Below are 24,204 nucleotides of genomic sequence, written 5' to 3'. Positions count from 1 at the left end.
ACCTCTCTGGGGTTTCCTGGTATGCAGAATTTTCCCTCTCTCCTTTTCTTTTTTTTCTTAAAAGGCGTATTCTGTGCTAAAGAAACTTAATAGACTTTTTGTAAAATCACTGAAAACAGGTATAAGTGCTTTGAAGTTGGGAAGCATGTCTCTTTCACTATATAACTGTCTGCCCCCCACCACCACCGCAGGAAAGATATTAAAGTATTTTGTGTGAAAATTGGAGAAATGGAAATACGAAAAGAATTGCTCAAAAGAACCCCTCCTTCTCATGGCATTCAAATAATAAACATTTCCACAAGTGTTTCATTTCAAAGGAAGTTATATCTAAGAAAGCAAAGAGAGATTTAGTAAAATGATTATGTGCTTCTAGTAGGCCTCATCTCCAACTGCAGCTAAATGTAACTTGTTGAAATTATGAGCACAGCAGCATTTTATATATTACCAACATTGATTTGGGGATTTGAAACTCCAGTGTGGCAAAACTGGGGAGGTGATTCTATGGTATTAAAAAATAGTGCAAATGCCTCTAACTCATCACATACAAACAGTCAGTTTTGCATAAAAACCCTCAAATCTGGTGACAGAAAAATGAATTTGGCAAATTCCAGAATAAGAGCCTAGCCTCACAACAATTATGTTGAACACTCCTAGAACAGAAAAATATTAAATAGGAAAGCATTATAGTCATTAACAAGCAGTTTATAACCTAAACCTAGATGTTGTTAGAATCCATGCTTGTCCCTCTGTCTAGAGATTTCTGACTTAGTCTAGGCACTCTCTTGCTACTTATCTTGTCTAACAAATAATTCACTCATTTTTCAGAATCAGGTTTAGCATCACCCATATTTTGGCACTAAAAACACTTCTTGCAAATATTTGTACAAAGACCCTATGATGGTTAATTTTATGTTTTAACTCAGAGGGTGTTTTTGGATGAGATTAACATTTAAGTCAATGATCTTTGAGTAAGCAGATTGCCCTCCATAATTTGGGTGGGCCTCATCCAATCAGTAGAAGGAGTGAATAGAACAAAAAGACTGACCTGCTAGACTGCCTTTGACTTAATCCTCACCATTGGCTATCCTGTGTGTTCACTTGCTGGCCTTTGAACTACACCTGTACCTTTGGCTCTCCTGAGTCTTGAGCTTACCAGCCCTCACTACTGACTTTAGACTTCCCTGTCTTCATAATTTTGTGACATGGAAACACGTTGACAAAATAATACTAATCATGCTCTTTGTAAACATGGGGAAAACAAATGAGATGGATTGAGGTATCATCTTTCTTTTACTCTTATATTATTATCAGTACTATTGGTATAGTAATATATTAGAACTTATCATTTTATGATTATGTTAGGATATTTTCATATACAATTTTTTATGTTTTGTATCATTTTGTTCTTTCTATGTCTGTGAAATTTTCAAATAACTGTGAGTTTGCGTTAATTTACATCTGTAATTAAATAAACCTTGTAAAATGCTAACTCTGACAATTATTACTATAGGAACTACTTCCCATATACAACAGGAAATCATAGATATCTATAGATACAAACATACATACACTACTTGGATACATTTATAACCCACAAAATGAGGGAAATTATTCAATACACACTTATTAACATTCTTAACAAATGTGTACCTAACACTTTACAAGATTCTACTGGGTTAGGATTAATTTTGATTTTGAGTAGCAAAGGTTTGAAAAGTAGTATCTCAGCTAAAATAGATGTTAATTCTTCTATTAAAGAAAAGGAACTAGGAATTTGACAGTTCAGAGTGGGTATTGTCAGGATTATTCTCTATTCTTCCCTGGGCAAAATCTCCACATAATCCAGGATGGCTGTTAAAGCTTTAGCCATCACATCAACATTGTAAGCAATAGGTAAAAGGGATGGTTTCTCTTCCCTTTTATGGAAGTTCATGGTATTATAAAGAATTTTTATTTACAACTTATTTATTTATGTTTTCCTCTTCTTCTTGCCAAAGCCCCCCACTACATAGTTGTATATTCTACTTGTAGGTCCTTCTGGTTGTGCAAGAATTTTTATTTACATCTTAATGGCCAGAACACTGCAAGAGATGCTATGAAATATATCCTTTTAGTGTGGTGGCAATGTATCTAGTATTTTTTTTTGCCCGAGGAAGATTGACACCAAGCTAACATCTGTGCCAATCTTCCTCTATTTTTTTGTATGTGGGACACTGCCACAGCAAGGCTTGATGGGCGGTGTGTAGGTCCATGCCTTGGATCTGGACATGCAAACTTCAGGCCATGGAAGCAGAGCATTAGAACATAACGACTATGCCACCTGGCTGGCCCCATCCAGTTGTTTTTTTAATTGAGTAAAAAGCAGAGGCAGGATATGAAGAAGCATCTAGTAGTTTCTGCCACCTAGGTGGTTGGGAGAATTCAAAGAAATAAATTTCTTATAATTATGGAGGAACTCAAACCTAGTCAAGAAGTCAAAACTAAAGTAGGTTCATACCTACTTTAAAAGTTAAAGTATAAATCTTGTAATATGGATCCTGAGAGATACGGAATTCAAGAAATAGAGGGCAGCCTGGTATGAAATAGAAACAGCAGAAGTTAGACCCTGAATAAATATTTGTGGAATGACTGAATTAGCAATAGAAGGGATATTCTCAATATCACTGCTGAAAGTCAGTGCAGCTCAGTGTGATACAAATCTGTAAAAAACCCGATAGGCAATTCATCTTGATACCTTGACTCACCCTAGCATGAGAATCCTGAGGCTTCAAAAGAACATTTAGTATAATCCCCTGCCTTTAGTCTGATAAAGGATTATGATCCCCATTTTAGAGGTAAGAGCCAGAGATATCAGAGATATGGGAATACAGCTAACAAATCACCACTTGGGATCTAGAATACCTGGGGTTTCTTCACTTTATCATTTATTCAGTGAGTTAGTTTTTCTACTTCATTGTATATTCAGATGCGTCATCCCTATTTGGGAGCTTTGGGGAATAGTTATGTTTGGAAGGGAATAAAGGTGGCAAATTTTCACCATATCTAAGAAATATAGTCAGCTATTAATTAGCAGGAAATTTCCTGAATGTACAAATCCTTCTTTTCCCCACATACAATATTTTTCTATTTGACAAAGCTTATAGTTATAGCATCTCTAGAGACAAGTCCTACCACTCAACATGTGGGAAAACAATAATTAAAGATGACTTTAAAAACGCACCTCATTAATCTTTATTATATATCTGTGAGGGAGGTAACTATCGGCATAAATCGCATGTAGGGTAAAAGCTTGAAAAAAAATTAGAGGTGAAGTTAGGACTCAAAGGCCTTTTTTCTTTTTGCCTCTCTTCTTCCTTTAAGGAAGAGTAGGAGACAACAGGATGGGAAAGCAAAACAAAAAATAACAAAATGATACCCTGTATCAGTGCTCATAGTTTTGGAAATGTCCAAAGTTTACTTATGACGCTCCAGCTTGGTTAACTCATTATCCACGTTCTCTTGTGCTGATGGTTTTATTTTGTACAGATGATTGATGATTACAGTGTTAATTGAAGAGCCAATCACTGGTTTTTCTCTGAGCTTTGCATTGAAATAATGGAAATGATTTCTTTTGGGCATAAATAATAAAATTGCTTTTGTACAAAGGTGAAAATTACAGGCACTAAGAAATTTGTTGGATGTTGTTTTGCTAGAGGACAAACTTTTCAGCAGACAATTTTGCACTGTCTGGTTCAAGTTCTAGAGCAACTCCCCTAGAGTTTCAGACTGTTTGTCATTGTACTCACTAGGGGCCACTCTGAAATTTTAAAGAGAACACACCATCACAATAGAATAAATGAAGAGTAATAACATCATCAGTTGTTATAGTCTAAGATTCTTTAAAGGTCATTGAGCCTGCTTCCTTCCTTTTACACTTGAAGACATTTCAGCCTGTAGAGGTACAGCTCATTCAAAATCATGCCCTGGGTGAAGCTGGATCCAAGACTGGGCACCAGTCTCTTAGTTAGGGATCCAGTTCTTTTTCTATAGCATGGTCCACTTGTTAAGGAAACATTTATTTAGTTTAATAAAGCACTAAGAAGATCATCAAAGACATCAGTAGGAGCACTGCTCTCCCACTTCTTATTTCTCACAAGCAAAGTCTGATTTGTCCAGAAGCAGATGACTCTCTCCTCCTCTGTTATTCGAACTTCAGAATATTTTGCCCTTGTTTTTCCTTCACTCTGCTTATATGTTCATTTTGTTTCCATTAACCTAGGAACCTATAATTATGACAGGTTAGAATGTGACCCGCTCTCAAAAAATACAAGATAGATACGGCAGGAATATAATTTCGTTAGTGGAAAGTGAATAATTACACATTGAACTTCAGTTTGAAATATTTTCAGTGAGAGAAATATCCACACGCATTCCTCATTCTACTTTTTCATTCATTTTGGGATAATTACATTCATTTTGCAAACCTAGATATATTTTTCAGGAGAAACAGTAAAGTTTCATAAGTATTAAATGTGCCATTGCATACACTTTTAAATTTAAAATTAAAACTCATTCTGCTTTCTTTTATTTTTTTTCTATTTAAGTAAATTCCCCACGTGCAGAAACACATCCAATTGCCCTTCTTTCTTCTCTATTGAGTAATTGAATGTGTGTGTGTTTGTTTAATAAAAAGAAGTAGTGATTAATTAGAAGGAAGTTGTTAATTCAAGTTAAAACCTTTAGTCTTAAAACATAAATTATTTTTTGTCTATATTATTGTTTACATTTAGTGTCCTTCCATGATCCACTTTTCTGGACAAGGCAATGAGATAAAGCATTCTAATTGGCTATAATAGGAAATACAATTTCATTCCCAAGAACAAATGAGGCATAATACTAAAAGGTTGTAGGAAGAATAAAACTGATCTGACCAAATATTAAACAGTTAAACCTACCAGACCTTCAGTGCTATGATTAGATAGTCATGGATGGTTCAAAGCTATGGAATCACATTCTGTTTCAAGCTGATAAGGTATGCTTATTGGTCAACTTGGTCTGCCATAATAAAATACCACAGACTTCAAAGACTTAAACAACAAATTTCTGGAGCCTGGAAATCCAAGATCAAAGTTCCAGCAGGGTTGGTGTTTTGTGAGGCTTCTCTTCTTGGCTTGCAGACAGCTACCTTATTGCTGCATCCTCATTTAGCCTTTTCTTTGTATATATGACACTCCTGGTGTCACTTCCTCAAAAAGGACAGCAGTCCTATTGGATTAGGGCCTACCCTTATGACCTCGTTTAACCTTAATTACCTTCTTAAATGCCCTATCTTCAGAAACGGTCCTACTGGGGGGGTAGGGCTCCAACATATAAATTTTGAGGGGACACAATTCAGTCCCTAACAGTATGGACTTAGAAATCATTATAAAGTATTGTATACCATGCATCAATTGCAGGGATTACATTTTGCATTTGGAGCCAATACTCTGGACTATCCATATATATGTTATTTTACTATCCAACCTCCTACCTATTTTAATGAATCTGCCTCTGCTCAGAATTGTCATGGCATTCTGGGTATATGAACATATAATGTGAAGGAATGTGAACTATTCATCTTATAGTATAATTGATATGCAGATAATAACATTAATATCTAATATTAAGAAGTCACTGTGTCAGTCACTTTGCTAATTTATTTATATTATCTTATAACAAGTCTGAATTCCATGAAGTAGAATTATTTTCAGTAATTTATATAAGAAAAAGTAAAGCTGGGGCTGGCCCCGTGGCCGAGTGGTTAAGTTTGCGCGCTCCGCTGCAGGCGGCCCAGTGTTTCGTTAGTTCGGATCCTGGGCGCGGACATGGCACTGCTCATCAGACCACGCTGAGGCAGCGTCCCACATGCCACAACTAGAAGAACCCACAACGAAGAATACACAACTATGTACCGGGGGGCTTTGGGGATAAAAAGGAAAAAATAAAATCTTTAAAAAAAAAAAAAAAAGAAAAAGTAAAGCTTAGAGAAGTTAAATCTCTTATCAAAAGGACCACTTCCACTTACCTATGGTCTGTGTACTTGTTAGAGCTTTCCCAGACCCTAAAACTTTGCTGAAGCCCTTGACCTCTATTTACTTGATCAAGACCCAATAGTACAGCTCAGTTTCTATAGGATCAGCCACTTTCTTGTTGTCAAAGCCATCATAAGTCAAAGTATTGCAGTTTAAATTCTCCTGCCCAGACTCAGCAGTTAAAAGTCAAATACACATATTGTGACATAGTCCTCTAAAAGCATTCACAGTGCCCTGTCCACCAACTAAAATCCAAGATCCAAGCCACAGACCCTGGACAAATGGACTCCCCAAGCACTACATGTGTTCTGCTTCCCCAAAGGTGACTTTTATCTCCCAAAACTACAGACCTCCCGTATTTTGCCAGGGCAGAGCCTGGAGCCATAAACCAGAGGCCATGGAGGTCACTCTATGAGCAAGTTTATTCTGAATGGAGAAGAAGTGAGAGGAAGGGGCGGGGCCAAATATTCTCCGCTTTTCCTTCCAAACTCACCAAGTAGATCACTATAGCTACCTCCCCTAGAATCAAATATGTGAGGAGGCAGAAAGAAACCAGTAGTGCTCACGTGAAAGGGAGCATCAAGTGTAGATGACAGGCATTTCTGTTCAAAATCCTGCCTCAAGAGTGATCATCATTTACAGAGATTTATTTGTACAACACTGAAATTAGATTTAACCAAAATTATGATGTAATTATAATATATGATGAGGAAAGGGAAATGGCACATGTGCATGTGTGTGCATATGTGCATGTGTGTTTGTGTGTGTATTCAGGTCAGGTCACACAAAAAGAGAGTTGGAACCACATCTGTCATAAACGGGTATAAGATGATATGTAAAACTGAAAAATCAAGTTTAAGCATATTTTATGTATATATGAAAGGAAATAGAAGAAATAGTTGTAAGAATTCAAAGTAGTTGCTTCAAAGGAGCATAACTCAGAGGTGGGGCAAAATTGTGGCTAGGAAAATATCTCTTATTTTTTAAGCTTTGTGGTATTATTTGATTTTAATAAATATACAGTTTTGCTTTGATATAAATTTTTAAATGCTATGGAATAATAACCATAGAAAGGTGAAAGCTTTGCCTGTTTTTCTGATGCTTATACATAGCCAAGAAAACAAAAGAGAAAAAGGAGAAGGAAGGAAACAAAACAAAGCAAAACAAAAACAACTGGATGTAGTAGCAGGTAGAAACTTATGGTCAAGATCGAGACAATGGCACTGCATCTCTGAAGGATCGTTTTGAGAAGGGAAAAAGAACAAATGTAGCATAAATATTTTCAAATTGCAGTTTTAGAGACCCATGCCAGCTTTCAAGTCCCCTGGAGCTGCACGGTGCAGTATGGTAACCATTAGGCACACGTGGCTATTTAAAATAATTAAATTTATATAAAATTTTAAATTTTATCCTCACATTAGCCACATTTCATGGCTCAAAAGCCATGAATGGGTTCTGGCAACCTTCTCAGAGAGCAGAAATAAACATTTTCATCATTGCAGAAATTCTGTTGGAAAGCACTGCTCTAGGTCTTGCTGTTTTTAAGTTGAATTTGCACTGAGACTGTGCCCTGAAGTCCCCTATCTTGAAGAGAAATGAACAAACCTGCCAAAGCATCGATGTCTTCATAAAACCAAATACGTTCATCTCATCTAGAAACAAGTTGGCTAGTCTAAACCTGAACTGGGACTACTTCATTCAGATTCTACAGATATTTGTTGAATACCAACTGTGTGCTGGGCAGTGTACTGGCTACTAAGAAAACAATGTTGTTCAAGATACTCAAAATCCGGAAGAGTAATGTCAGCAAAATGATGGTTTAGGAAACTCCAGACCTCGGTTCACTACAGAAACATCAACTTAACAACAAAATAGAGTCCAAAAAGTCTTTATGAGCTCTTGAGAAATCAGGTAGGAAGATACAGCACCCCAGGCAAGCTCAAATCCAAGAACAGCCACAGTGAAGCAGGTATGAAAAGCTGTTTCATTTTAACCATGTCTGCTGCTCCCCTAAGCTGGCACAGCTTGCAATTGGGAAGAAAAGCCCAAATTGTGGCTTCTCCTTTGGGAAGGAAAATGAAGAGCAGAATGTACATTTAATGTTCTAGATTTTGGGGGAGAGGGGATGCTAAGGGACTGCTTTGTCTCTCACCTGATTCGGGGCACTGACAAGGAACTGGCATACTTTGGGTGCCTGGGGGCTGCAGAGAACAAAAGAGAACTCAGCCGACTGTGGTTGAACTTGTAATACTATGATAGAAACCACCACAGTCTGCGACGATCAGAAGTAAGCACCCAGCTCGAGTCTTGCCCCTGGGGAGAGAAAGAAGAGAGTAGAGCATGAGTCCAATGTTCTTGCTTTGCAAGTGCTGCTTGAGGGACTGGCCTGTGTCTCATCTGATGTAAAGCACTGACAGGTTTATCTTGGATACCTGTGGGATGCAGAGAGCTAAGTGGCTTGAGACAGAGCCAAAAAACCCCATCAAACCTCTCTAATTGGGAAATTACATGCACAAACCTAGAGAAGATGGATTCTCAAAAAAGATTTGAAAGGTTCCCAAAATCTCTAGCTGGGATGATTGGGAAAGGTCTTTCTCTGTATGAAACCAGTCCATCAGACTTAGAGAGGTGGCTGGTTTTTTTCAAATGTGTGGATCCCAACAGAAAGTTACAAGACACGTGAAGAAATAGGGAAACATGGCCCAGTCAAAGGAACAAAAGAAAACTCCAGAAACTGATCCTAAAGAAAGTAGTACGGTACAGTATTGTTAACTATATGCACATTGTTTTAAAGCAGATCTCTAGAACTTGTTCATCTTCCTTAACTGAAACTTTATATCCATTGAACAACACTGTCCAATTTCCCCCTCCCCACCAGCCCCTGGACACCGCAATTCTACTTTTTTGCTTCTAAGGGACTAACTACTTTAGATATATCTATCATATAAGGTATTTAAAGGTAGATTTCATGTTACATGTGTTTTACCACAATAAAAAAAAAAGGGAATTAAAAACAAGATACTCAAAATCCAGCTGGGCTTTGGACAATTAAATAAGACTATATGATACTGTTAAAAACAATGTGATTAGAGCTATTATAGGACACTACAGCGTGATCCAGGAGAATAGAGGAGCATGTAGCTAACGTCCAATGGCTGTCAGGATCATCAGGAAAGGCCTTCCAGAAGAACTGATATCAAAGCTAGGAATGAAATACTAGTGGTACGTTCCACATAAGCATGCAGGTTTAGAAAATGAGATAGTATTTCAGACAAAAGAAAGAGCATGTGAGGGCAACAGAAATGGCAACAGAAAGCAGGTTTTACTCTGGAGTGGAAAGGTATAGGATGGGGGAATGGGGAATCAAGGAGAGAATAAAGAGAAAAACTTTGCAAGAAGTTGTAATCAGAGTCCATACCATGCAGGGACTAGTAAAATATTTAAAGAGTATGGTCTCCCAAGCTTTCACCTAATAGACTGTAACTTTCATATTTGTTTTAGTCACACCTTGAACAATATTCTCCATGTCATATACAGTGTGTATTAGATATTCAATAAATACGCATTTAAAGACAACAAAATAATGTAAATACATTATCAGATTTGCAATTTAGAAAGTTCTACCTACATTTAGGAAAAGGGATTGTAAAAGGCTATCATAATGTTAACTTTGAACAGTCTTTGCACTTGCATCTGAAAAGAGTGACCATAATGCCATGTATAACACAAGGCATACTATACACCTGGTAAGGCTAGTGTACATATCTCTAACTACAGCTAAATGTGTGCATGCATGTGTGTGTATAAAATATGATTATGATATTAGCATAACAGTATTTTCATGATGTATTTGTATATTTCTCCTCTGTTGACAACTTTATTATCAATTCCTTGCAAGATTTCTATAACACACTTTATCTTATATAAGGTAATTAGTGAGTTGGGGCCAAGAGAGTAAAGATATGCACCCTCAGCACATTCTTAGTGACTTCTTACATAAAAAGTTTAGGGCCTGATGGTACATCAACAAGGGAGAGTTATCAGTTAAACGAAATATCCATTAGACTGGGAACAGAAGTTCCAACAAAGGCACAGACTGCATTAACAGTTGGATGGGCATTAGCTGTGACATGTTTGTCCTTGATATTCAAAGATAATAGCCAGTGGGTTATGATAGTCTCTCCACATGTGAACATATTTGGAAAAACCAAAAGTGTATGACCAGCTGCTCACAGGTGAAAGCTCTATGGAGCCTTTCATTTTTGGCAGCTCAACCTCTTTGACTCATGCCCTACATATGCCGTTGATTGGGAAGATGTACAGAATCCCTTATTGTTTTACACCAGTCCAATCGACTTGCTGCTGTTTCCCACTACTGCATGGCTGTGTCAAAGGGTTTGCATGCTACCTCAGAGGTTACAACTGTAAGCTCAATAGAAGATTACTTTTAAGTACAGCATCAATTGTGACTTTCAGAAAAACTGTTTGAGAGCCACAGCATATATGACTGGAAGAGATGACAAATTTTAAACAAAGTTTTTTATTTTTTATTTATTTATTTTTTTGAGGAAGATTAGCCCTGAGCTAACATCTGCCGCCAATCCTCCTCTTTTTGGCTGAGGAAGACTGGCCCTGAGCTAACATCAGTGCCCATCTTCCTGTACTTTATATGCGGGACGCCTACCACAGCATGGTGTGCCAAGTGGTGCCATGTCCACACCTGGGATCTGAACTGGCGAACCCTGGTCCGCCGAAGCGAAACGTGCGAACTTAACCGCTGCACCACCGTGCCAGTCCAGTTTTTTATTTTGTAGATGAGAAAACATAAGGTTATAGAATTTAAATTGATACATAGTAATTCTACATTGGTTAGTAACACATGTGAGGCTGGTATTCTTTCCAATATACAAGATCGTTATTAGAATAGTCCAGTGGCAACAGCATTCTTTCTTTTCCTTTTCTTTTTCTTCCTTTATCCTGTCTTTCCTTCTTTCATTTTATGTAAGCAACAACTCACTTGTTAATTCATTTATTTAGAATTTTTTTCCAAGTATTAGCATGTTCCAGGATCACTTCTAATTTCTAAGTATATAGAAATATAAGTTATAACCACAGCTTTAAAAATGATAGCTAAGGTTTTAGAACAAGATGGTATAGATTCACTTTTCCTGGTTCCTTCTCTCTAAATATAATTGTACCTTGGAAATTACTTAACAGAGAACAGTAAGAGGAATCTGAAAGCTGAAAAGAAGAATGTGTACAGGCTAGAGAGTGCAGGATTTGGGGAATGAAAACATGGTGAGTTCCCTGGATTTTCTTTTCATCTCTCATATACCCTGGACTGGGCAATGGAGAAGCCTACAACAAAGAATAACCAACAGGCATAAAAGAAAAAAAGGGGAAAAAAGAGAAAACCTGCTCTTTGTGACCAAAGGACTGGGAAAGTAGAAGCCCAACATAGACCTAGTGGGGAACCTTAAGTACTTCTCCACAAATGGGACCTCTGCTGATGATCCAATTCACCAATAGCAGTGGCAGCAGCAAAACCTCAGCCATCCCAGTCCCTGCTCCACAACTCAGGCCAAGTGAGTGGTGTCATTTCCCAGCACCTGCAGAAGCAAAGTTCTACCTATCCTATACCCCAGTTCAGAACCAGGGCCCAGAGAGTGGTCCTTTCTCTTGGCTACTACAATAGCAAACCCTGTGACTCCCTGTCTTCCACCCAGTGGAATAAGGGTACTAGGTTCACTGGCTTCTTGCCTCACCCCAGAAGACTGCCCAGTGACCCCAGAGATGGCACCAGTAGGGCTTGAGCAGGAGTCCCAGCAGTACCAGAAAACAAAGCAGACAAGAATAACATTGCAAGGGTTCAGAAACTAAACTTTCATGGGAGTTAAAGCTTAGAGAAACATACTATAACTTACACACTAATACAGGGCAACTGCCTGCTAAGATAGAATACTTAGATAGGAACAAGAGTCTCCTAACAAAATAAACAAAATGTCCATGATAAGATAAAATATCACTCATGATAACAAGAAAGAGGAGAAGCACAATTTAATGAGAAAAGACAATCAACAAATGCCAATATGGAGATGGATCTGATAGTGGAATTATCTGACAAGAATTCTAAAAGCAATTGTCTTAAAAATGCTTTAGAAATCAATTACAAATTCTCCTGAAACACATGAAGAGAAAATCTCAGCAAAGAAATAGAAGTTCTATAAAAGAACTAAAAGGAAATTATAGAATTGAAAACTACAATAACTGAAGTTAAAACCAAAAATCTCATTGGACATACTTAAGACAGTGTCAATGACAAGTATAAAATGACTGAACTTGAACACAGATCAACAGAACGGATTCAACCTAACTAACAAAAAAAATATTAACAGAGGGGGCCGGCTCTGTGGCCAAGTGGTTAAAGTTCTGCATGCTCTGCTTCGGTGGCCTGGGTTCATTGGTTTGAATCCCAGATGCGGACCTGCTCTACTCATCAGCCATGCTGTGGAGGCATTCCATGTACAAAGTAGAGGAGGATTGACAGGACTGTTAGCTCAGGGCTAGTCTTCCTCAAGCAAAAAAAAAAATAAAAAAAGAGAAGGATTGGCAATGGATGTTAGCTCAGGGTGATTCTTCCTCACCAAAACAAAACAATTTAATACAAGAAATAAGTATCTTTGTACACCTTAATTAGAAATATTGATATCTGGATATCTAAAACTGCCAAAATAACTGACAAAAATTCCAGTAAATCAGTACTTGTAAAATGACACAGTGCATTGTGACACTGAAATAATGGAAACCTATATTGTAATCACCATGATTTTTCAAAATTTTTACTTACTTGGAAACTAAAATAACTGTCCAAATTCTATTGTTTTTTGGACATGGTGTATCTATGTGATATAAAGAGACACGTAAAGGGGAGACTGCCAGGAGTGACTTGAGTTTTAACTTTATTTTATTTTTTGCTGAGGAAGATTTGCTGAGTTAACATCCATGCCAATCTTCCTCTATTTTTTAATATGTGGGCCACCAGCACAGCATGGCCACTAACAGAGCAGTGTAGGTCCATGCCTGGGAAATGAACCCAGGCCCCAGAAGGAGAGCATGCCTAACTTAATTAACCACTAGACCACTGGGACTAGCCTGAGTTTTATTTTTTAATACATTTTATTTAATGGAAATATAAAGTTACTTGAAGATTTATGACTTTTTTCTCATAATCATGTTTTTTCATGCAAATTTTTCAAAAAGATTAGTAATTTCTGTAACAATACTGTAATATTGAGGAGTAAATGGATATGAATAAAATGGGGAGGAACCCCAAACTATGTCTTTGTTCTTTCTCTTGCTTTTCCAAGCTGCCCACTTCCTGCACCTAGGAGACACTAGCTGTCCCTGGGTGAATCTTGATGGCTGCTGAGTAGTAAAAACCAAATCAATTTAGCGCTTAGCTTAATCAATGAAGGGAAACAGATAACTCATCTTGAACTGAAAGGGAAAGATTTATATAGATAAGGTGAAATTATCTCCCATGAAAATTAGAGGAAAGCAATGGGAACAATCTAAACATGATTATAAGTGCAACAGATACATAAAACTGAGTTTGAGAATTAAAAACAATCTCTTTAGCTTTCAAGCTTTCATCATGGTGTTTTGGTTCATTACTGTCAGAAAACAAAAAGTAAGAAGCTGGAGTGTTGGATCATGATTAGAAAAGATTTAAAAGGCTTTCATGGGCATTTACTCCTAGTGAGATATCCTTTCTCACGAGGGTCTTGCAATTTAGTTCTGATGGTCCGTGTCCAAATTGCATGGATGCTGAGCATTGTTACAGGAATGACAGACTGAAATAGGGAATTGAACATGGTGTAAGTCAGAATCTATCCATCTGGAACTAGCAAATCAAGGCAAGAATTGCTGTATGATCTGTAATTTAAATGCTAAACATGAAGATTCTTCCTAAAACAAGATATAGTATGTTGAGCTGAAAATTCCAGCAAAGCACAGCTGTAGCTAACAACAGACAATCAGTGACTTTTGGAATCATAATTTGTAGAAAAGTAGTAATAGCTTTATGAGCTAAATGCTAAGTCTCTGAAAAAATGTTTCTTAATTCTTGTTTTAGTGAAACACAAAATTAGAGTTTTAAGTTTACTGATCAAGTTGACATTGAAAAATGAATGATAGGAAACTGTGAAAGTTAAAGACTGTAAATCATGTTAAACTTTAATGCAACTGGAAGAGATATAGTTTATTGGAAAACAAGACTAATCCATGTTGTATACATTTACGCATTTATTGAGTAATTACATGACAGACTCTTCAAAATAATTTCTGAAGTTATTCATATTCTGGCTTTATTTAAATATGACTCCCAAAAGGGGCTGGTGGGAATGGAAACTAAAATGTTAATAATATCCACTATGTGCCAAACACAGGTCAAGATATTTTCCAAAAATTATTTTATTTGGTTTTTCACAAGAAACCTGCTCATCATTATCCCAATTTAATAAATGAGAAAATTGAATTCTTGATTTTACTTAATTGTCCCAAGGTCACATATGTACTGGGCAGTTGAACTGAGACTGAACTTGAATCTCTTATTACAAACACCATGTTCTTTGTATTTTGCCATGAATTATGCAATAAGAAACCTGATTTTCAGCATCTTCAGGGGACAACTAATTTTGTCTGATGCAATATGCCTTTCTCAGCTAAGGTCAGGCTCTGAAGTACATTCCCTATTCTACTCACTTTTTCTACAAAACATTTAGAGAAAATATAGTTGAAGATATAAAATGTTGAAAATGCTGGTCATTGGAGTTCTGTAATCGAAGGATGTTCATAAATCTATTTGTACTAAGATATGCCCTCTCCCAACTGTTTTAGGGTCTGAAATTTTTAATAAAGTTTTGAAAGTTTCAGAAAGCATAAATATAAGGTATATATACACTGCAGCATATAGGCAGAACAGGACAAAAGAAAACAACTTCAAATCAATTTTAAAAACATTTACCGAGAAAAAGCTAGAGAGTAAGATGCTGATGGCATGAGGAAAAACAGACCTTCCCCAAAGGCTGAATTTTATTGCCCAAAACCTCTCAGGTCTAATTCCAATTAGTGCATGCAATAGAAAGAGCTGACTTCGGTATTAGATGGATTTGTTTTAGGTTTAGCTCTGCAATTTACTAGCTCCGTGGGCTTCGTTAAGTTACTTTGGTTAAGCTTTTCTGAGCATCTGTTTTCTTTCTATTAATTTGAAATAATAAAAGTTAGTTCAAACTTTCAGTTATAAAATAAATAAGTAGCGGGGATATAATATACAGCATAGGGAATATAGTCAACAGTAGTGTTACAACTTTGTACGGTGATGGATGGTTACCAGACTTATAGTGATCATTTTGTAGTGTATATAAAGGTCAAATCATTATGTTGTACACCTGAAACTAACATAATATTTTATGTCAACTATATATCAATAACAAAAAGTGCAGAGAGTTTCTGTGTGGCAACTAAATGATAGAATATTTATTCTTTTAAAAATTTAATATAGTGTCTTTGGATTAGTAAATATGAATTTCATCCATCCAGTACAAAATTTCCACAGATGCCACATTTAAGGATGAATTGATCATTTCATTTTCTAAATTTCAAAATATGCACCTCAGTCTAGAATTTGTTGTTGCTTCTTTCAAAATGCTAAGATTAGCTCCTGAAACTTTCAGAGAGGGTAGGCTTTCTTACATTTTTATGAAGGAAAAAAATAACTAAGTGTGTCAGAGCAAATTATCTAGCTTTGTCAATATATTACTGTGTCCTATTAATGAAGTATTTCATCTTTGTGTCTACTTTCTTTGAAAAAAAGTACGGTTATTGTGTCAAATTCTTTGGTTTGAATATAAAATTTGTTCTGGAAGTCTAACTGGCCCACCTCTATGTTTGTGTTTAACATATTTATCTGGAGAAAGAAGAGTTTATGGGCCTAGAGTTCGGTCTCAATAGTTCTAGAGAATTCCCGAGGAAACTTGGTGATGTCTGGTTCAGTGTCTCATGGAGTAAGGGTACTAAGTCTTCTCTGAAAATTATTGGCAGCCAACCTTTGAAATATATAGTGGTAAAAATAAAAATAAATTTTAAAAAACAGAGACAAACAAAAACCATAATCCATACTTTCCAACCTAATTCAATGCAATCCATAAAAAATATCCCAGAAAGGTCTTTTGGCAGAAAAAGACAAGTCATTCCTAAAACGTATATGGAAATGCAAAAGACCCAAAATAGCCTAGTCATTTTTGTAATAGAAGATAAAGTTAGAAGACTCACACTCCACAATTTCTAATGTACTATAAAGGTGCAATGATCAAAACAATGTGAATAAAAATGTTGGTCAATGAAACAGAATGGAAAGTCCAGGAAATACAATGCATTTATGGTCAACTGATTTTTAACAAAAGGTGCTAAGACAATTAAATGAGGAAAGAACAGTTTTTTTGTGGTGTTTTGGTTTTTTTGAGGAAGATTAGCCCTGAGCTAACATCTGCTGCCAATCCTCTTCCTTTTGCTGAGGAAGACTGGCCCTGAGCTAACATCCGTGCCCGTCTCCCTCTATTTTATATGTGGGACACCCACCACAGCATGGCCCACCAAGCAGTGTCATGTCCACACCCAGTATCCAAACCAGTGAACCCTAGGCCACCGAAGTGGAACATGTGAACCTAAATGCTGTGCCACTGGGCTGGCCCCAGGAAAGAACAGTTTTTTGACACGTGTTGTAATAATTGGGTGTCCACACACAGAAAGATGAATTTAAACTCTTACCTCACGCTGTACACAAAAATTAACTAAAAATTAATCATAAATGTAAATGGAAGAATTAAAACTAAAATCTTTGAGAAGACAACATAGAAAAAACATTTCATAGCTTCAGTTAGGCAAAGTGTTCTTAAACAGTTTAAAAGACACTGTTAAGAAAATGAAAGACAAGCCACAGGTTGGGAAAAAATATTTCCAAAACATATATCTGATAAACAGACTTCTATGTAGAATAGAAATAACTCTTACAACTCACTATTAAGGAAATAACTATTGGGGCTGGTCTGGTGGTGCAGAGGTTAAGTTTGAACGTTTCACTTCAGCGGGTCAGGGTTCGCAGGTTGGAATCCGGAGTGCGGACAGGCCAACACTTGGCAAGCCATGCTGTGGTAGGCGTCCCACATATAAAGTAGAGAAAGATGGGCCTGGATGTTAGCTCAGGGCTAGTCTTCCTCAGCAAAAAGAGGAGGATTGGCAGCAGTTAGCTCAGAGCTAATCTTTCTCAAAAAAAAAAAAAACCCAATTTTTGTTTTAAATGAGCAGAATATTTGAATAGATATTTCACCCAAGAAGATACACAAATGGATAATAAAGATATGAAAACATAGCTATCATAATTAGTCATCAGGGGAAAATACGTGTTAAAACTACAATGAGATACCACTTTACACCCACTGGAATGGTTCTAATCAAAACTACTGAGCATACCATGTGAAGACATGGAGAAATTGAAACCCTCTTATACTGTAAGTGAGAATGTAAAATGGTAGCACCACTTTAGAAAATACCAAAACATAAACTTACCATGTGACTCAGCAATTCATTACTAGGTATCTACTCAAGAGAAATGTAAACATATGTTCAAAGAAAAACTTTTAAGGGAATCTCACAGCAACATAATCGTACAAGTCAATAACTAGAAACAATCTAATTTCCATCAACTGGGGAAAAGATAAACTGTATGTGGTATATCTACACATTGGAATATATTCCTCAATAAAAAAGAACAAATTACTGATATGTGCTACAGCATGGATGACCTCAAAACATCGTGCTAAGACAAAGAAGCCAGATGCAAAAGAACTACATACAGTATGTTTCTCGAGTGTCCAAAAAAGGCTAGACTACAGAGACAGAAAAAATATATCCCCTTGGTCTGGACCTGGGGTAGGAACAGGGATTTACAGCAAACAACAAAATGGATCTCTTAGGGGTGAAGAAAATGTCTTAAAATTGATTGTACAACTTTATAACAAAATCATTGCATTTACATTTAAAATTGATAATTATAATTCACATGAAATTCATACTTCAATAAAGCTGTTTTAAAAAGTAAGCAAACCAGTGGGAATTTCTTATTCCCAGAGCAAGACTGAAAACGCACACACCACACACACACACAGAGTAAAACCAGAGGATAAATTCATTTGTTGATAAAAGCAAAAATATTTTCTTCATCAAGAGTTTGAGTCCCTATGAACACTTTTTGATCAACTATTTGTATTGTCTGCCATATGATTAATTTACTGCATAGATGTTCCAATCAAATATACAATTTGCTTTCACGCATTAAAACACCTACACAACAGGAATAATTATTTATTGTTTTAAATAAAATTTTCATCATATATTTTGTGATGCTAACTAATGAAAAACATCCTAAAAAGTTACCATTACCAAATGTAATTTTTTTAATTTATCAGGTTAAATTATGTAAATTCTAAGTTCTTGCCTCAAGAATATTTGAAACATAGAAAAGAATATCCATTAGTTAATGGTCTAAAGTGATATAAACATAGAAATAGTTCTATGTTTAGGAAGGTAGAAAAGAGGAGATATTTTTGAAGGTTATATCACAATAATGAACAAAATTTAATACATGCTTAAGCATCCTTTGATGATGTCCTGGCACATGTGCTTTATTTACCTGAACCATTATTGCTTTAGCCTCTGAATTAATAAATATCACAATGGAATTACATTTTAGTAATCTGTCAGTGACTGTGACATGGGAAGTAAAAAAATCAGTGAACTCTATAGAGAAAAACAGCTGGTGTTAAAATTCTAGGAGAAAATTAAATAGATTTTAAAATATTACTTTTTAGTTAATATTTATGGTGTAAGACATACAAAGACACATATGAAGACATATGTCAAGATGGATTGATATAGACAGAAAAAAAGATGTAAATATATATATGAATATACATACCTATTTATATATAATGTTTTATTCATTGAATTTCCCACAACTCATTTAGATGACCTTGCCACGGGGTAGAGAAGATCTGGAAATACAACATCAAAGCTGAAAATAACGCTGGGAGAGCTGGACAAGCCAAATGGAAGTTTCTATGCAACTGGAAATCAGTCCCAAAAGAATGATATGTTGTTTTTAATGTTTTATAAAGCACTGGAAGTGCTTTTTCTACAGACAATTGCAAAGATATGTCTTATCTCATTACTTATATTTACTTAATGCTCTATGAATCTCAGATCAATCTGCCCCCATAATCACCTCATGCATCCCAGTAAAACAGTTGATGCTCCATTTGAGTGCTAATGTAAGTACTATTTTCTGAACCATTTCACATGTGCTACAATATAAATGCTTCAAAATGAGTGAGGAAATTTTCTATTGCCAGGAACACATGCTTTACTTTTTTTACTTTCCACTTGTTCAATGACTGAATAGATGTTTCCATCTTAATAATGAAAATATACTGCCCATATCAATTACATGCTTAAGCGAATTGGTTTTACTTCCTTGCTGGCTGTGTTATTATTCTTTGCAACAGAAGAAAATGGGTTGAACAACACAAAATTTCTATATGTAATTTATGGAGGGCATTAGAGTTTGATGAGCTGAAAATAAGCACTCTTTAAATTCATAAACACATACATATTACACATTTGCAACTTCTTTCCTGCAAATGTGACATTTTTTAAACTCTGGACTTTTTTTACCCTGTTGGTTATGTTGAAATTAATATAAATGTCAACTTTGTTTACATAAAGTACAGGATATAGATGTTTAATATACCTAAAAGTTTATTTGAATCATCACTGTCCAATTGAACTTTCTTTCGATGGAAATGTTCTAAAATTTGCATTGTCCCATATGGTAGCCATTAGGCATACATCGCTATTCGGCATTGAAATGCAGCAAATATGACTTAGAAACTAAACTTTTAATTTTATTTAAATGTAATTAATTTAAATTTAAATTTAAATAGTTACAAGTGGCTTGTGGCTCCTGTATTGGACAACATAGAAAGAGACAAAACTTAGAATCATACATTTTTATTGATCTATAGTAATTTTCATTGGAATTTTAGGTCAGATCTCTCCAAATCAGAGCCAAGTGGAGGGTTAAATAAAGTTTGCAACTTCATGCAGTGTGCTGTCTAAAATCATAGCATTCAAGTTAACTTGTAGCATGTCATTTTGATTTGCTATTTATTGTTTGATCCTTTAATGATCTGATCTTCAGTTTACCCTAACTATATTTAAATTTAGAAGTAAAGTTAGGTCATTTAATATATTTGGACTAGCTTTTATTCAAAAGCAATAGTTCCATGGGAATTTTTGATCAATAGATCAAAGTTACCTAAATCCTCAAACATAAACACATTGATAGTCACTCCTCATCACTCTAATCAAATGTGCCTTTTAGAAAATGTCATTTATTTTCCCCACTGTATCAGATGTGTAGAATATTTAGAAGGTGTTAAAAAATAGATCCATCAAGCAGAAAGGACTCTTAATAGTCAAGCAAGAAGATCATTTAGGGGAAACGTTTCTCATTAGATGAGAAGTACGGGCATAATAGAAAATTGCAACAGAGCTTATTAAAACTTTAATTAGTGAAAACTACTGATTTGAGAGTTAGCGTGAATGTACTCTAGTGTATTCTGCCAAAATTTTCCTAAGAATTTTCTGTATTATATATCTCCATTTCTTTGCTTTAATGCTTCTATATAATCTGCTTTATATTTGCTCTATATATTCTGGCTTCTAAAGTTCTAACCACTTTATCTAACATCTTTTACAACAAATACTAATAATCACCATGTTGCTAAATCCAATCAATAATTTCCATCCTATCTTACTTGACCTCTCAGCATGATTTGTCATGATGATCTCTCTCTTTTTGGAAATCTTCTTGTCCTTTGTCTATAGCTTATCACTTGATTGTTATTTCCCTTACCACTGTAGACTTTTCTCTTATTAAAAATCCATCCTTTCTCCATAAATCCATAACATGTCAGACATACTCAACTATATTGGTTCCACCAGTGTTTTCTTTTTCACTCTAGGAATTAACACTTTCCTATTCTAGGAAGTGGCATCCATCTCCATGGTTTCAATCGTCTATATATCTATAAGCATCAAATGTATATTTCCAGTTCTGATCTTCTTTCAAGCTCCAAATCTACTTGTCCATGTGTCTTTTTAAAATGTTCACTTCGATAGCTAAAACATCTCTAACTAGTAGGTCAACAGAAACAAGTTAAGGATCTTTCTCTGTTATTCCTCAAACAGGATTCTATTCCAACAATCACTGAATAAAGTGCAACACAATTCATCCAGTTGCACAGTCAGAAAACTAAGTATCTTCTTTAAGACACAGTTTGCAACTCCAACATATCCAGATCTGCTCAATCATAAAATCAATGGATTATTCCGCCTAAATACATCGTTATAATAAATCTCCATTGCCACTTCACCAAACAGAATCATACAAACCAAAAATGGTCTCATCTTTCACTAAGACTACTAGCATAATATCATTTCCCAGTCCTTTTTTTCACTCAGAATTCAGGTTTAATTTTACTATACTGAAATCTTATTTGCTATCTAATTACTGAGAAAACTTCAATAGTTTTCTGTTACTCTTACGATAAAACCAGCATCCTTGAAATGGCCTATTAATGGGGCCGGGCCCATGGCCGAGTGGTTAAGTTCCCACACTCCATTGCAGTGGCCCAGGGTTTCACTGGTTCGGATCCTGGGTGCAGACATGGCACTGCTCGTCAGGCCACATTGTGGCAGTGTCTCATATGCCAAACTAGAAGGACCTGAAACTAAGATATACAACTATGTACCAGGGGAATTTGGGAAGATAAAGCAGAAAAAAAAAAATGGCCTATTAAGACCTTCCAAAAACTGCCCCTTATATAATATGCATATAACAAATTATTATTAATTGCTTACTATTAGTTATAAGCAAAAATATACCCAACTCTTGCCCTCAATAAGCTTGCTGATTAGAAAGGGAGAAAGCTGTCAACCAAACAATTCTACAATCAAATGTAAAATGCAACTGTGACCAGTATTATAAAGTCCCTAGAGCTTTGTGAACCTATGATAATGGGGTTGATCTAGGCAAATAGGTGAAAGAATGCTTGATCAATGTCTGAAAATTTTGAGCAGAAATCTAAAGAAGGATTGAGTTAACTAAATGAAAAAAAATTTAAAGGACTTCTCCACTAGAGTACATCATCAAAGTTCAAAGTATATAGAGGAGATTATTTAGATTCTTTACAGACAGAAAACATACTTTGTACGTTTCTATTAATTTAGATTTATTAAGATTCATTTTATGAATCATAACATGGGCTTATTTGTTTAGTGTGCACTGGAAAAGAATGAATATTCTGCTGTTAGGTGCAGTGTTCTAACAAATATTGTAAAGGGCTTACTGAAATCTCCACTATGACTATAGATTTATTTCTCCTTGCAAGTCAGCCAGTTTTTGATTCATGTATTTTGATGGCCTCTTATTAGGTGTGCATAAACACTTATGATGATTAAGTTCACCTGATGAATTGACCTCTTTATCATTATGAAATCACCTTTTTTATTTCTGGTAATATTTTTTCCTCTGAATATACAAGCATACCTCAGAGATATTGTGGGTTTGGTTCCAGACCACTGCAATAAAGCCAATATCGCAATAAAGCGAGGCACATAAATTTTTCGTTTCCCAGTGCATATAAAAGTTATGTTTACATTATACTGTATTCTATTAAGTGTGCAATAGCATTATGTGTAAAAAGACAATGTCTATAACAATTAAAAAAATACTTTGTTACTAAAAAATGCCAACCATCATCTGAGGCTTCAGTAAGTTGTAATCTTTTCGCTGGTGGAGGGTCTTGTCCTCCATGAAATATCTTTGAAGCACAATACAGCAAAATGCAACAAAACGAGGTATGCCTATATACTCAAATAACCACTCCCATTTGCGTTAAATTAGCATTAGTATGGTTATTTTTTCCATCCTTTTACTTTTGTCTTTATATTTAGTACATTTCTTATTATAAGTGTTTTGCTTCTGTATCCAATCTCATAATATTTGCCTTTTGTCTATTTAAAGTACTTACACTTAATGTAATTATTCATATAACTATCATTTTTCTATTTTTTATTTCTTTCGTCTCCTCTGTTTCCCTTCTTCCCTTTTCTTTGCCTTCTTTTGAATTAGTTGAGTACTATTTAGAGTCTGTTTTATCTCTTTTATTGGCTTATTAGCTATAATTCTTTACTTTCTTATTTTAGAAGTTGTTTGTATTCGTTTCCTATTGTTACACTACAAATTACCATAATTTAGCATCTTAAAATAGCACACGTTTGTTCTCCCAGTTTCCATAGGTCAGGATTTCAGGCAGTTTCCATGGGACAGGATTTTACACTCCTCTCAGGGTGTTACAAGGTTGCAATCAAGATATTAACCAGGGGGTATTCTTTTCTTTTCGGGAGGCTCAATTAGGGAAGAATCTGCTTCCAAGCTTATTCAAATTGCTAGCAGAACTCAACCCCTTGTGGTTGGTTTAACTGAGGGCTTCATCTTCTTACTAGCAATCAGCTAGAGTCTATTCTCAGGTCCTAGGAGTCACCCACAGTTCTCTGCCACGTGATCCTCACCACGGGTAGTTCACAACATGCCCGTTTGCTTCCTCAAGGCCAGGAGAATCTCTCTCTCTCCAGTTTGCTATGGAGTATCATATAATGAAATGGTGTCATAGGAGTAACATGCCATCACCGATGCCTAATAAGTAGCCTAACCAACAGAATGACATCTCATCACCATTACTGTATTTCATCATTTAGAAACAAGACATAGGTTCCACCTGCACTCAAAAGGAAAAGATTTTACAAGGGAGCGACTCACTGGTGGCCAAAAAGGGTGAGTTGACATCATTGTTTAAGAGATTATAGTACACAGCTTTAATATCATAGTCTACTTTCACCTGATATACTTTACATCAACTATAAAGATATATAATTTACTTCCATTTCTTCTCTCTCACACTTTGTGTTACATTTT

General features: G+C 35.7%; 1 protein-coding gene and 1 long non-coding RNA gene across 5 annotated transcripts in view; one reads left to right on the top strand and one right to left on the bottom strand.

Moving 5' to 3' along the window:
• Positions 1–24,204, top strand: part of ZWINT (ZW10 interacting kinetochore protein) — a 76,166-nt gene that overhangs the window by 29,807 nt on the left and 22,155 nt on the right. The window contains exon 5 of the mRNA XM_070262674.1: positions 19,133–19,435. The gene's annotated coding sequence lies outside the window, so the exon portion shown is untranslated. The remainder of the gene's footprint in view (positions 1–19,132; positions 19,436–24,204) is intronic.
• The window catches only part of LOC106782059 (uncharacterized), a 90,383-nt gene that overhangs the window by 63,312 nt on the left and 2,867 nt on the right, over positions 1–24,204 (bottom strand). For 3 of the 4 annotated variants that reach the window (XR_011437205.1, XR_001378916.3, XR_002808726.2), the window contains exons 2-3: positions 19,084–19,159; positions 8,203–8,363 (exon numbers count right to left, since the gene is read on the bottom strand). This is a non-coding gene — a long non-coding RNA (uncharacterized lncRNA). Of the gene's footprint in view, positions 1–7,922; positions 8,113–8,202; positions 8,364–19,083; positions 19,160–24,204 lie in introns of those variants that run through there. The other variant, XR_011437204.1, reaches the window with a different exon arrangement.

The sequence above is a fragment of the Equus caballus genome, chromosome 1, assembly GCF_041296265.1.
Source record: "Equus caballus isolate H_3958 breed thoroughbred chromosome 1, TB-T2T, whole genome shotgun sequence".
Taxonomy (NCBI): domain Eukaryota; kingdom Metazoa; phylum Chordata; class Mammalia; order Perissodactyla; family Equidae; genus Equus; species Equus caballus.
This window is presented reverse-complemented; position numbering and strand designations above follow the sequence as displayed.